We start from the raw sequence: 15540 nt of genomic DNA on the forward strand, positions 1-15540 counted from the left end.
AATTCTTCTTCAGTCTAGGCACATACTTCACATCTGTCATGGTGATAAGAGCTCCATGCTCCCTCTAAAAAGCAATTGTGCCCACTCCTGAAACCCCGAACTTCAAACTTCGAATTCTCTTCTGCGTATATTGTTCACAGCTCCGATAAACCTGGCTCTGATACCATGTATAAATTTCTCTATAGATCAGCTAGCTCTGATACCATGTAGAAATTCTACAAATTCTCTACAAATCTCGCTCTAAGATCATGTAGAAAATGTGACTGTAGATTAACCCAATAATGCAATATAACCAAAGCAAAATACTATAACCTACTTCTACTATAAATTTGCAGAAGCTTAAAGATCAAGCTGAATCAGATTTGAACACATATAACTAGAAGAAGAAGAATCAATCATTCTAGACACATGAAAATACTTTGGGGAAAGCCTCAGCTAAAAACCCCACTATCTGCATGATCATACAAGGTGGAAATATATCAGAATTACACAAAGCCTTAGCTCTCACAGCTAGCCAGCCCTCAGTACAATCCTCCTAGATGCTCACAGGCAAACAAAGCTTCTCACAAGCCTTCTCCTCTGCCCTCCAAGCTCATATTTCCTTGCGCAGTTACCTCTGGGATGATCTCCTTCACCTATTGTAACACTGCTCTCACACACTAATCTAACACACTGTCAGAACTACGCAATCCTCAAGGAACCTTGCCTTGACTGCATGCATGAGTTTCCTTTATAGGAAAACACATGCAACTAATAGTACACTTTCCTTGACATTTAATCTCAACTGGGTCTTTCTCAGAATAGACATGCATGAGTTTCTAATGAGGGAATCTTCAGTTATCTGGAGCACACTAATTGAGTGCATGCGTGCATCAACTAACTAATAAATCACAATTAGTTCCTGAAATAGTTTGGAACTAATTTAGTTGGACTTAACTCAGTAAACTAAGCTAACTAATTACAACTCAAATATAACTCAATCTTATCTCCTTAATTAAGGGATAACTGTTGCATGACTGCAGAAAGACTTCTAACTTGAATTTCTCCAACTAATTAATCCATAATGAATTAATTAATTATTTCCAGGCAGCTGGTAAGACTAAATTCGATTTTAATTCAAGGACAAATTAAAATTGGAATATTCTAGATTCTATTTTTATCATTTCTTGTTGCTATTTTCAACACTCCCTCTCAACAAGAAAGGAATTCAACTCGATCCCGATCATGAACCTTTGGAATGTTATGCATGCAACATTTCTCTCTATTGTTGTTGCTCCAGTAACTTGAGAAACAAAAAAAACATCCAACCTGAATTAGTATGATGCATCTGTCATCCAGGTCTCTGGTTGTTATTGCCTCTATCGGCTGTAAAACTCTGCGCTTTTGCTGACTCAGCCTTTCTGCACAGTTGTCAATCCTTCTTTTCACTCTTTAGTATCTGACTACTCTAGCCTCTGTCACTTTGATCTTTGACTGCATCAATCCCACTGATTCCTCCCACTACTATGTACTTTGGGCTCCTGTAGCAAGGTACGATCCATGAGATAAAACCTCTCAATGGACCCTGCCCAATTTCAGCCTTCTTGGGACTATCACTTCACATCGCCCCACCTCACACCTAGAGGTATGGATGCATGTGATCCCTCTGTCGACTTGGCTTGAAATTTCCCCCTACTGGAGGTCTCTGCATGAGTGGATGCCTCCACTTGGTCTCCTCTCAGCATCTCCAATTGTGGCTCCTCCACAATTGTCTAAGACTTCTTCTGGGACTGCAGGTTGAGAGGTAATTTACTCTCCCTCTCAACCACCAAGTCTCTAACATTTTCCTTGCTCCTCAAGGCTTTGCATGCATCTTGAACCTCAAGAGCATACAGGTTCTTAACTCGTGAACCAATCTATTTCACCTGTCCCGTGGTGATGTGTCTAAGGAAAACCTTTCCCTTGCTGAAGACAACATTGTAGCCTTTGTAATCCAACATCGCGATCGATACTAAATTCTTCTTCAATCCAGGCACATACTTCACATCTGTCAAGGTGATAAGAGCTCCATGCTCCCTCTAAAATGTAACCGTGCCCACTTTTGAAACACTATACCTTTCATCGTCACCCATCTCTATGTGCATCTTGAGGTCTTTCTCCTCCAAGGTACTGAATAAACTTTTATCGCCGGTCATGTGGAATGAGGCTCCACTACCAAGATACCAACCACAACCCATCATCGATGACACCATGCATGTGATGAGGGTAAAGTCCATCTCAAACTGAGAGGGTAATGCCCCACCTTCCAATCCTTCCGAGGATCCCTTCTTGGACTTCTTCGATGGGAAATTAGTTGCATAATGACCCATCTCGTGACAACTAAAGCATCTCACTTTAGACTTGTCAACCTTCTTCCCTCCATGAGAAGAATTCAATTTGGAATGAGAATCCTTCTCCTTCCCTTTCCTTGCCTTACTTGTTAAGGCCAATTTTCTTCATCATCCTTGGATGAAGAACCATCTCGTGTGCTCCTCCTGATCTCCTCCTAAATGAGATCCGACCATAGTCGTTCCCAATCCAGCAGTTTCTCCCTTCCATTCACAGAATCTTGGTAGCTATTCCAGCTCTTTGGAAGTCCAAGGAGAGCGAGGCTCACCATATCATCATCAGTAGTAGTTATTCCCACAATGCTAAGCTCATCTCTGCAAGTGGTGAGCTTGTTCAAATATGTGGAAATAGTATCACAGTTCTCCATCTTGATTCTTCGAAGCTTATCCTTGAGCGCCAATTTCGTCTAGTCGCAAAGGTCCTTCAATGTCTTCCACATTGATTATGGAGTATCCTTCCCATGGAGACTCGAAACAATATGGTCTCGAACTCCCTCAAGGATGATCTGTCTCACCCTCGCCACACACTTCTTCCACTCAGCCAACTCTTGTGCATTAGTTGAACCTGGGTTTGGGATTTCTTGATCAATGAAATTCTTCAAGCCGTTGTCTTCTAATACAGCCTCCATGCTATGTAATTCGAGCTACCTTCCAAGGCATACTTGAGTCTCAAGCCATATAATGCCATTAACCAACCTGAAGTATGATATGAATTCGATTTGCACCTCCAACCCCGAACTTCAAACTTCGAATTCTCTTCTCCGTATATTGTTCACAGCTCCGATAAACCTGGCTCTATTACCATGTAGAAATTTCTCTATAGATCAGCTAGCTCTGATACCATGTAGAAATTTTTCAAATTCTCTACAAATCTCGCTCTAAGATCATGTAGAAAATCTGACTATAGATTAACCCTATAATGCAATATAACCAAAGCAAAATACACTATCAATTTGCGGAAGCTTAAAGATTAAGTTGAACCAGAGCTGAACACATATAACCAGAAGAAGAAGAATCAATCATTCAAGACACATGAAAATACTTTGGGGAAAGCCTCAGTTGAAAACCCCACTATCTGTATTATCATACAAGGTGGAAATATATCATAATTACACAAAGACTTAGTTCTCACAGCTAGCCAGCTCTTAGTACAATCCTCCTGGATGCTCACAAGCAAACAAAGCTTCTCACAAGCCTTCTCCTCTACCCTCCAAGCTCATATTTCCTTGCGCAGTTACCTCTGGGATGATCTCCTTCACCCAGAGTAACATTACTCTCACACACTGCTCTAACACACTGTCAAAAATGCGCAATCGTCAAGGAACCTTGCCTTGACTGCATGCATGAGTTTCCCTTATAGGAAAACACATGCAAATGATAGTACACTTTCCTTGACATTTAATCTCAACTAGGTCTTTCTCATAATAGACATGCATGAGCTTATGGTGAGGTAATCTTCAATTATCTGGAGTACACTAGTTGAGCGCATGCATGCATCAACTGACTGATAACTCACAATTAGTTCCTCAAACAGTTTGGAACTAATTTAACTGGACTTAACTCAGTAAATTGAGCTAACTAGTTACAACTCAAATATAACTCAATCTTATCTCCTTAATTAAGGGATAACTGTTGCATGACTGCAGAAAGACTTCTAACTTGAATTTCTCCAACTAATTAATCCATAATGAATTAATTAATTATTTCCAAGCAACTGGTGAGACTAAATTCGATTTTAATTCACAATTTTAATTCAAAGACAAATTAAAATTGGAATATTCTGGATTCTATTTTTATCATTTCTTGTTGCTATTTTCAATAGTTTGTAATAAGAAAAATAAATAATTACATATGTAACATGATAACAAATGGCGGGTAAGATATTTTCAGTGAGTAGAGACAATAGTTATTCACTTTCGGATACAATGCGGCGAAATGGAGTCTGCAGCGCGAGGCGGGTTTGGTTAGGGTTTCGGTTTCAGTCGTATCCCTAGGCTGCAGCTCACCGCGCCCGTACCCGGTCACCTCTCCCGGTTCCCGCACCTACGTCCTCGCCGCGGTAAAAAGTCTACTCTCTACCTGACGCTCTGCAGTTACCGTCTTCGCATCGACCTGTTTACCCTCCGTTTGTTTGCCCTCCCCACCGTTACGCCTCGCTATCGTTTCCCGCATCACACCTTGGTTACCTGTGCTCCGAGGTTCTCGCCGTTTCGAGGGCTCCGCTAGCTGGCAAGATGGAGGAACTTGAGGCTGTCGACTACACCGAAGATCCCTTGAACGGCGTCTCCATCTGGCGTACTCCCTCCTCCAGCTCACAAGGTATGTATCTCCCGGAACCTCCGGTCGATTTCGCTGCTTACTCTGCCGGTGACTCCCCGCAACATCCTCCCGTTATTCTCCCGGATATTCCCCCCACATGGCCTGCATTTTCTACTCCTCCCTTATCGCCGGCCTCCCTAGGGTTTGTCGCTGGGTGCCTAAACCCTAACCCTAGTACTTCTCATTCTGCAGCGCATCAATGGCCCTTCACATCCGCTCCGTTATCGACTCCCGCTCCCCCCGTCGCCGGCTCACACTCGGGTTGTTTCACTGATATTCCCCCTCTCTCGGATCCTCTCCCCGTCTCTGGTACCTTACCCCCTCCCCTCGCTCCTATCACAAACCCTTCGCACGGCAGCGTCTCCTCCCCTGCTCCGTCCCCCCCTCTGCCCCCTCCTCCGAGAACTGGACCGGGTAAAAAGTACCGTTGCTTCAGATCCAGAGAGGAAGACACATTCCTCCGTCTCGAAGAGGACATCCAGTGGGGAGACGTCATGCAATTTGTTGATAGGGTTTTGGTGGGTCGCATCAGAGGACGAAATTACTCGACTGCACGATTAAAGGCTTGGGCTACAGAAGTTTGGGGGCAACATCTGGTCGACATTCCCTTCGTGCAAACTTTTGTGAGGGGATGGTTTGCATTGCGCTTCGCTCGTGCCGATCACACAAATTGGGTACTTTCCTCTTTCTGGCACTTTGAACATTCTCCGGTACTTCTGAAACGCTGGACTCCCATGTTCGATCCGGCCACGGAACAGATCGGAATCGGCCCTGTTTGGATCAGACTCCCGGGTCTTCCCCTGCAATTTTGGTCCGAAGATATCTTTCGCAGAATTGGCAATGCAATTGGGGTTTACATGGATTATGATAAATCATATCTTCACACTAGCATGATGGCATATGCGCGGCTTCTCATCAATCTGGATACTAGGGGGGTTCTACTAGAATATATCACTATCCAGTGGAGGGACTTCTCCAGGAAACAGATCATTGACTATGAAGGGATCCCTTACAGATGTCGTCGTTGTCACAAGGTTGGTCACCTCTATCGGGACTGCCCACTTCTGAGAAAAGGGCCGACTCCAGCACAGGATGCGACTCAGGATCGACCCTCCTCACCTCCTAGTCAGCCCCAGACTGCGGTGCCCGCGGGGACTCCTATACAAGCTGAAGCTGATCCTCCATTACCGACTGCATCACTGGCGGAAGTTCCCACCCGTGCATCGCCTGCTCCCTTCCTAGATGTATCTGATCTGGCGGGCGACGATACACCGGGTATGTCAGTTGTCTCCACTTCTAATTTACTCTCTTCTTTGCATGATCTGGCTGCATCTGTCTCTATGCATCGGGCTGTAACCCCTTCTTCCCCCGCATCGGTACCTTCCTTCCCCTCCCCCCGTGTACCCTTTCCCTCCTCCTCTCTCAATTGTCCCATCCCCTCCCCCTCTCTCTGTGTATTGCCTTGTCCTCCATCTCTCCCCCCGCTGGCGACCGATCAGCTTCCAGTGCCCATTTCCCCGGCTCCCCCTCGATACTCTCTCCGCCCCCGGACTAGAGGGATTGGTACTGACGCTATTGGGCTGGTTCTCGACCCTCCGCCTTCTCTCCAGAAGCTCTCGCGAGGACGACCATCCCATCTTACAAAAGCCAGACATGCGGCTGATGCCGAAGTCGCACTTGGTCGACAACAGACCATCTTCAGGGCCCTTAGAGCAAAAAGCCCTGCCGCTCATCCGACATGAAGATCATATCCTTCAATTGCAGGGGGTTTGCTAATACACCCAAAAAACTAGCCCTTCGGAGACTTCTCTCCCTCTCTCTATTGGACATCATCTTTCTGCAAGAAACACTTTGTAATGCAGACTCCCTTATACCATCCCTCGAGACCTGGTTACCTAACTGGACCTTCCACGCTATCGATGCCTCAAGGAGATCCGGGGGTCTGGCAATTGGTATCAATAACAGAGCATTGAGAATAATAAGCACATGGGGTGGCAGAGGATTCATTGGCATCGATGCCTATGTTCAGTCTATGGAAACCGTCCTTAGGCTCATCAATGTATATGGCCCTTGCTCTGACAGGGAGGCCTACTGGCATTCTCTCTTGACCTCTTCTCTCTTTCAACAGGATAACATCATCCTGGGTGGGGATTTGAACTTCACATTGGGCTTCTGCGAATCATGGGGGCATGCTGCCAGGACTAACCCTTTCTCGGATACCATATCCACCCTGCTAGAGGAACACCACTGGATCGACACCCCCATGACTAAACTGCAACACACATGGTCAAACAACAGGAGTGGTGATCAGAGTCTGGCCAGGAGGCTTGATAGATTTCTCATTAAAGAACCCCTTCACAACAGGATTGCTCGTATAAGGCAATGGGTGGGATCCGGGGGCATATCCGACCACAGACCTATTTATCTAGAATTCTCTGATATTCATAATAAAGTAAAGATCCCCTTCAAATTTAAATCCTCCTAGTTAAAAGACCCATCCTATATTCAGATGGTCACAGAGTACTGGCAGAGCCACCCCATAGTAGAGGAGGAACACTTCACTGAGGGCTTCATCAGGAAATTATCGGAGCTTAAAAGGATCTCTAAGGCCTGGGCACACCAAAAGAGACTCCGTGATGATCAATCTCTGCGGGAGGCTGAGGACTTCATTGCTGCTCATGAAGAGGAGGATGGTGGTATCTTTCCCACACAGGAAAGGAAAGACCTTTACATGTCTCATATTGTAAAGAGATCCCAGATCCTGAAGGACAGGGAGGAAAGCTGGAGACTTCGCAGCCGAGCCATTTGGCTCGCTGAAGGGGATGACAACACTCGTTTTTATCATAGATTCGCCAATGGGAGAAAGGCTATCAATACCATATGGGAACTAAAAGACGAACAGGATCATGTGGTCACTACACAGAGGCATCTATCTAAGCTCGCATCAGACCATTTCAAAAGCATCTATAAAGCCCCCCGCGAACCTAACATTCTTGAAATCATGAGAGTGGCTGAGCATTTCCCCAGATTCGTTGACCCAGAGGAACATGATGATCTCACTAAGGAGGTGACTTTGGCAGAGCTGGAAGCAACTATCAAATGGTTCAAAAAGGATAAAAGTCCAGGACCTGATGGCTGGACCATTGAATTCTATATTGCCTTCTTCGACATACTGGCAGATGACCTATTAAAAGTCATTGAACTCTGCAGACAATCGGGCAGGATCTCCATGGCCATCAAATCCACCTTCATCGCCCTTATCCCCAAATCTGATCAGCCAGTATCTTTCAATGACTTCAGGCCCATCTCGCTTTGCAATTGTCTCTACAAGATTATTGCAAAGATTATAGCCAACCGACTGAAGCCTATATTATCCCGCCATATCTCATCTGAACAATTTGCCTTTCTTGACCATCGTCAGATTCATGAAGCCATTGCCACTGCACAGGAACTCCTCCACTCCCTCCACATTAACAAGCAAAAAGGCATGATCCTCAAATTCGACCTCACTAAAGCTTTTGATAGAGTAAACTGGTTATACATCAGACTACTCTTGACTCACCTTGGCTTTCCCTATACTTTCATTAAATGGGTCATGTGTTGCATTTCTGAGGTTGCCTACAGTGTTCTACTTAATGGGGAGGCCACTCCCTTCTTCACCTCGGAAAGAGGTCTCAGACAGGGCTGCCCCCTCTCTCCTCTTCTATTCCTACTGATCATGGAAGGCCTGAGCAGACTTATCATAACAGCTAAGGACAGACATCAGCTCTCGGGTATTTGCATATCCAATAATTTTCACCTCACGCACTTACTGTTTGTGGATGACATTCTCATATTCCTCAATGGAGGACTGAGTGACACCACAGCTCTTCACAACATATTTCTCCTATTTCAGCTTGCTACTGGGATGTTGATAAATGAGGGTAAATCTACTATCACGACTGTTGGCTGCTCTCGCCATGAATCTGCTTATGCAGCCCAGCGGTTCCCCTTTACCTCAACCAGGCTATCTGATGGCATCAAGTACTTGGGGTACAGGCTGAAACCCCTTGGCTACAAAATAGCAGATTGGACTTGGCTCCTTGCCAAGGTGGAGAAAAGACTCCATATCTGGTATCATAGATACCTCTCTAGAGCCGGTCGCCTCACTCTCATTAAAGCTGTCATCGAAGCCACGCCTGTATACTGGATGACACTGGCTTGGATACCCCGAGGGGTCCTAAACAGAATACAGATCATATGCTCCAGATTCTTATGGAATGGACAGCAACCTGGGCGAATCTTCGCCTGGGTAAAATGGGACACCATTGCCAGACCTAAGAGATGGGGTGGCTGGGGTATCAAGCGACTTGATCTGTTTGCTAAGGCCCTAGCTGCCAAACTAGGCTGGCTACTCCTGACTACAGACAGCCTCTGGTCACGAGTGGCACAAGCTAAATATATCAGACCCTCCCATCTCATGGACTGGTTCCGTCGACATCACAACCCAGGTCCCAATATCTCAAATATTTGGAAGGCTGTATTACTCTCCCTCCCGCTTCTCAGGGAGGGCATCACTTGGCGCATAAAGAGTGGACAGGACGTGAGGATTGGCATTGACCCCTGGGTAGGATGTGGCAACCTACACAGGCTCTCGGATGATCTCATCAGACACCTTCATGACAGGGGGATAACTCACATCAATCATATAGGGGACAATGCAAACTCTACATTCCTACAGCAGGCCTGGTACACATCCGCTACCTTGGACATCCCGGTACAGTGGCAGCCAGAATGGAACGCATTCACTGAGGCCCTCACTCAAGCCAACATCAGACTATCTGAAGGGCCCGACGAACTCATATGGGCCATCGCTAAACATGGACGTTATACTCCAAAGGAGGGATATCTGAAGCTTATGGAACCTTATAAGCCCCCGGACATCAATCCTCAATGGAACAGGATCTGGAAATTGCAGGCTGCACCTCGTTGTCGATTGCTCATGTGGAATATCATTTTCGACAAGATCCCCACAGGAGTAAACCTCTTGAAAAGATCCTTCCACGGCCCTTTCAGATGTCATCTCTGTTGTTGTGAGGAGGAGAGCACTGATCATCTATTCTTACACTGCTCTGTCATTCGAACATTCTGGCACAGCTTATCTGCTCATATACCTGACCTCAAGGATTGGCACGGATCTAACAGCAAGGATGCTTGGAACAATTGGATTAAAGACCACGCGGACAGACTCATTAACTTACCCCTGCTCGTCTGTTGGGCCATTTGGATTGCCCGTAATAACATCATCTTTAATAACAGGCCCCCTAATTGGCCATCCATCCTGAGCCACACTATTGCTGACTTCAATCTTCTGCCTGCGACTGTGAGGAGCATTCCTACCCGCACCTTCACCCCCCTCACCATTGACAGAACCAAGCCTTGGGCTTTCTTCGACGGCTCTGCCCAGGATACTGGATGTGGCGGGGGTGCTGTCCTTTATTTGAATGAATCCCACTGCTTTAAGATACAGATCAAATACCCAAATGGCACCAATAATTTCTCTGAGCTCAGCACAGCCAAACACATCATATATTTTGCTATACAAAAACAGTGCAGACATCTCCAACTATTTGGCGACTCCCAGATTGTTTGCAATTGGATAAATTCTGCATCACATTGTTATACTTACTCTTTGAGAAATATCCTTGATGAAGCCAAAAGACTGATCACTTCTTTTGAATCTTTTGACTGTCGTCATATCTACAGGGAGCAGAATGAAGAAGCGGACCAACTGTCAAAAGAAGCAGCGCACAGCCATCTAGAACAATGGCTGATACAGGAGAACATTGATGGAACCTTCCATCAATATTATCACCGGCCCTACATAGATCATAACAGGAATGGGTCACCGACCCATCCATAACTATAGATATGGAAATGGCTATCTCTTTTTGTGATATGGTACCTTTTTGTTACAGTTCATCATGACTATTACAGTACTCCCTGCGTGGAGACAGACTTTGGTATTTAAAATTTTGTATATATAACACACAGACTCCCTGCGAGGAGATCCAGAACACACAAGTTACTTTTTTGCTGAACTCAGGTTGGTCAATGGCCACATATGGATATGCAATATGCATCTTGAAAATGTAATTTCTCCCTTATAATAGAAATTACGACTTTTTCCTAATGGGAAAAAAAAACATGTTAACAAATCAAAAAAACCCTAACATAGGTTCATCTTAAATCCAAATCTATGAAGCACCTAGGCTGATCCAATTTCTTAAGTGTAATTTTTTAATCATTTGATATGAAAAATTTAATACATGATGAAATTAAATGATAATAAAAAATTACACTTTAAGAAATTGTATCTCTATCAATATTTAAAAAATCTAAACTTGAGATGAATATATCTAATCAAATTAAAATTAAAATTAGGAATTTATTTTTAAGTTTTGTATTTAAATTTACAATTATAAAAAATGTTCAATTAAAATTATTTAAACTTCCTTTAACTATTAAAATATATTATATATTTGCATAGAGAAGCACATTCTACCACGTAGTATGAGGGCATTGTGTGATTCTGCTCAAGTTGAGTTGACATCTGTATATTCTAAATAAAAAAATAGTGTCAACTATAATAAAAATAGAAATGATGATACATATTTGGTTAGTTTTAATTAAAGCATTATAAAACATCAATAATCTCATTCTCATTGTGCTCACTTAGTTCTTAATATTACAATCTAGTATGAAACAGAAGTGTTAAAAATTTTTCACTTTCACTCTTGAAGTTATAAATGAAATATTTAGATGTATATGTTAAATAATTTAATTTTATATCAACTTTGTCAATATAAAATACTAAAAAATAAAAAAGAAATCTTATTTTTCTCTTATAAATATTTCAATATAGAACTTTAAATATTTGAATCTCCATATATATATATATATATATATATATATATATATATATATATATATATATATATATATATATAATCTTGAAGTAAGAAGAAGAAAATGGTCGCTTGCAACGCAAAATGGGGTCAAGTGAATCCAACAATGAAATTAGTAGGTCATCAATATACTCATGATACTCGAGGTCTGCAGAAAATTACAGTGCGAGTTATAAGAGCGGAAAGTAGCCCTGCGATAATAAATCTATCCATTAGAAAGAGTGAAGAAAAAGTGGTCGATAACATTCCCATCTTCGAACTTTCAAAGCCCAACACCGTTTACTGTAGGTGTTGTAGATCTCAAAAATTTCCTCTTTCTCATGGAAGTCATGTCAAACACAATAAGGCGATTGGTGATAATATACATGGAAAATGGGTAGTTGACATGGAGTGGGAGGAGGTTGAGCAACATCTCTTCGTAGTTGAGTCTAAGTCGGTCATGGCCAAACCTAAGAAGAAAAAGAGCCATAATGTGCACCTAGTGGACCTGCAGTACGGGAGACCTGTTGGGAGGACCAAGGGTTTTATGGAGTAGAAAGGGTTGACTACGACAGAAATTATGGAGCTCGAGTATGGCGGTGAGGGTTTGGGGGCTGTCTTCAAGGATTATGGGCACAATAGGGCTCACAGGAATTTACTGCCAGGATTGGCACCTAACATAGTTCTTTTCGTTCCGGAGGATGTTATTACAGGAAAATAGCCTATGAACCTCAAACCCTTCCAGGTTTCAGTCAAAACAATGTTTGGACATTCTTCGCTTTTCTAGGTTTGATCCACAGATGTAATAAGGGACCTCAAACTCTCGTTGGAGATCAAATCAAGGTTTCCACGAGGGGTTCAACGCCTCCTTTTTGAAGGTAAACAACTAAAAGATCTTCTTTCCATTTCTTATTATAATATTTGTACGGATGTCACTATGCTCTTGACTCTTCGCCTGCGAGGGGGTGCCTTGGGGAAACCGTCCTCCTCCCAAGTTTTCTCATACAAAGATGTAGTTCATACTCAGCCTCCCCAGGGTGTTGTTCCTCCTTCAAATCACCCTCAACCTCCAGGAAAAGTGGCCCCTTCCAGGTTGTTCCTAAGACATTTATAGTGGAAAAATATGAGGATATTCCTTCTGTTGACATTTCCCATCCAAATTTGGAATATTTACACAAGCTAATGGTATAGAACGACCTGATTTTCCACTTTAATGGGTTTTTTGGCATTATGATGCATGTGTTGTACTTGATGGCAACCAACTCGTAGAAGATCAACTCACTTATATATATCTAGATGAATCTATGAAAAAGATATCAGATGTGACAGAACACATAGGATGCAAGATAGCTCAAAGGAATCAGATGACAATTCTCAGTATGACAAATCTCAGATGATAAATTATAGTGCAACAAAGTTCACGCACTTTCATGAAGATAAAAGTTTCTTTCATGTAGAGAAAAGTTCAGGCACTTTCATGAAGATAAAAATTTCTTTCATGTAGAGAAAAGTTCACGCACTTTCATGAAGATAAAAGTTTCTTTCATGCAGAGAAAAGTTCACGTACTTTCATGCAGAGAAAAGTTTCTTTCATGTAGAGAAAAGTTCACGCACTTTCATGCAGAGAAAAGTTTCTTTCATATAGTGAAAATTTCACGCACTTTCATGCATAGAAAAGTTCCCTTCATGCAAGAGAAAAGTTCACACACTTTCATGGTTGGTTCATGGTATTAGTCTGACAGTTTTTGATCGTATGGTTTTGGTTTGTGGTATTGCATCCAAAAGTGTTGATCCCAAGTATTGGGTCTGTGGTATTGTGTTATTATGGTTTTGGACCGTGGTATTGTGAAAGGCCTAAGGCTATAAAAGAGGAAGGAGATCATTTGGCAAGGTATCTTCTGATTAATTGAATATCTGATAAAGTGCTAGATCCGGAATACAGTGATTGGGTTATGGTGTATATCTAGATCTGAATAAGGCAGATCTACTGATGGGTCGAGAGCACCTTTGTGCATGATCAGATCTGTAGATCTGATATTCTATGGTATATTTGAAGTCTGAAAAACTCTATAACCGCAGGTGCGACACGTTTCAAGTGCGGAGATCCATAGGCCAGTGAAGGAGACAGTGCGGAGATCCACAGGTAGATCAAGGAAAAGGTGCGGAGGTTCGCAGGTCAGAGATTGGTGTAGGTGTGGAGGATCGCAGGCCAAAGATGGGTGCAGTGCGTAAGTACGCAGACAACCCACAGCCGTAGGTGCGGATGCCCACCAAGAAGAAGACTGCGCAGCTACAGACACTCGCAGGTCAAAAGCCTATTCAGGTGCGGATACCCACAGATCAATAGATGGTGCAGGAGCGGATACCCACAGGCTTTTATTGAAGAAGCTGCGTATTTTTCTTAAAATATGTTTTAGCTGCATCTGTTGTTTACTGAAGATTTCTGGATTTTGAAGTGATGTCTGGTTACTGGTATTATGTTCTGATAACAACATTCTGAGAAGTGATTGATTGAATGATTATGTTTAGCTTCAGTATTGATGGATGAATGGATCAGGTTCATAATGACTTATCCTTATATGATCTGATGGACTACATCTGATTGCTGACACACATATTATCCTTGTATATGTATTGATCTGGTCATTGGGTGATTCAGAAGATTGATTGATCATGTGCTTCAATGATATTTATGGGTCCAGTATGAAAATTGGATGGAACGTGGCCTTTCAGATTATGTGTTGTGCTTCAGGTGTATCCAGTCTGAAAATGTATGAAACGTGGTATCCGGAGGAGAGAAGATTGTAGGTCGGCGCCTACGTACTAGTATCTTAGCTAGTACAAGTGCTAAGGGGGTGGTAGCTCCCTTCCAGTAGCAGTTGAAAACTTTGGAGCATTGTAGCAGGTAACAGCCTGCGTACTAGTAAATGGATCGGCTAGTACAAGGACTATAGGGGTTGTAGCCCTCTGCAGGTAGGAGCCTGCGTACTGGTATAAGACTGCACCAGTACAGAAATATTGTAAAAGGATTTTCTTATTAAGAAGAAGATTGAGATGACTTGCAGCAGGTGGTTTTCTCCCACATTGGGTTTCCACCTTATATCATGGTGTTCATGTGTGTGGCTTATGTGTGATGATCTGTTCTATTTTACTGCACCTGTTTACTGTTAATATGGTTGATAATGTTCTAATGCACTCATTAAGGATCAACTAACTGAATCATAAGAATTTGTGGAAGTAGCGTATATGAATCTGAATATGGAAATGAAAAAGTTTTATTGATGTGATAATACTGATTCACCCCCCCTCTCAGTATTATTTCCAACAGGGTTATGAGCTCGCACAATGGATCTTTATTAATGGATCCACTCTAATTGAACCAAATCTTGTAGGGTCGTCTTCTATTCTAAGTGCTTCTTCATAGTTGTGTTTGTGATGGGACAAGACTAGCTGAAAGAAAAAAGAAAAAAATCTCAAGCGCAACCCAAAGAATACTGGCTGTAGGCGCTACAAAATATTTTTGCAGTGCCTTTTTTTAAACTTGTAGGTGCTGTAAAATATTCTTGTAGTGCTTCCAGAAATTATGTTTTCGACCCTTGGAAGGAAGAATTACTTCCTCTCTCTACAGACTTGAATCTCCATCGTTTAATCATGTCCTCCATGCTTAGGAATGGCCTCCCTCGTCTCGCTTACCAATGGTTACACTCAAGCTCCCAACAAAACCGTGACAGCGTTCAGACAAAAGGCTTTGTCCAACGCTCAAGTTAATCAGGTTCTCTACATTTTCCTCTACATAGAACAATCTCCTCCTGCCTCTTCCAAATCCAACATCCCCTCATCGAGTTATTGGGCACACTTAAATCAACAAAACCATGTCACTTCCTACAAAACAAAGACACTGCAAAATATGGTTTTGGGATCACTTTAAC

The sequence above is a fragment of the Pinus tabuliformis genome, chromosome 8, assembly GCF_031772625.1.
Source record: "Pinus tabuliformis cultivar Carrire ecotype Pingquan chromosome 8, CPIR1, whole genome shotgun sequence".
Taxonomy (NCBI): Eukaryota; Viridiplantae; Streptophyta; class Pinopsida; order Pinales; family Pinaceae; genus Pinus; species Pinus tabuliformis.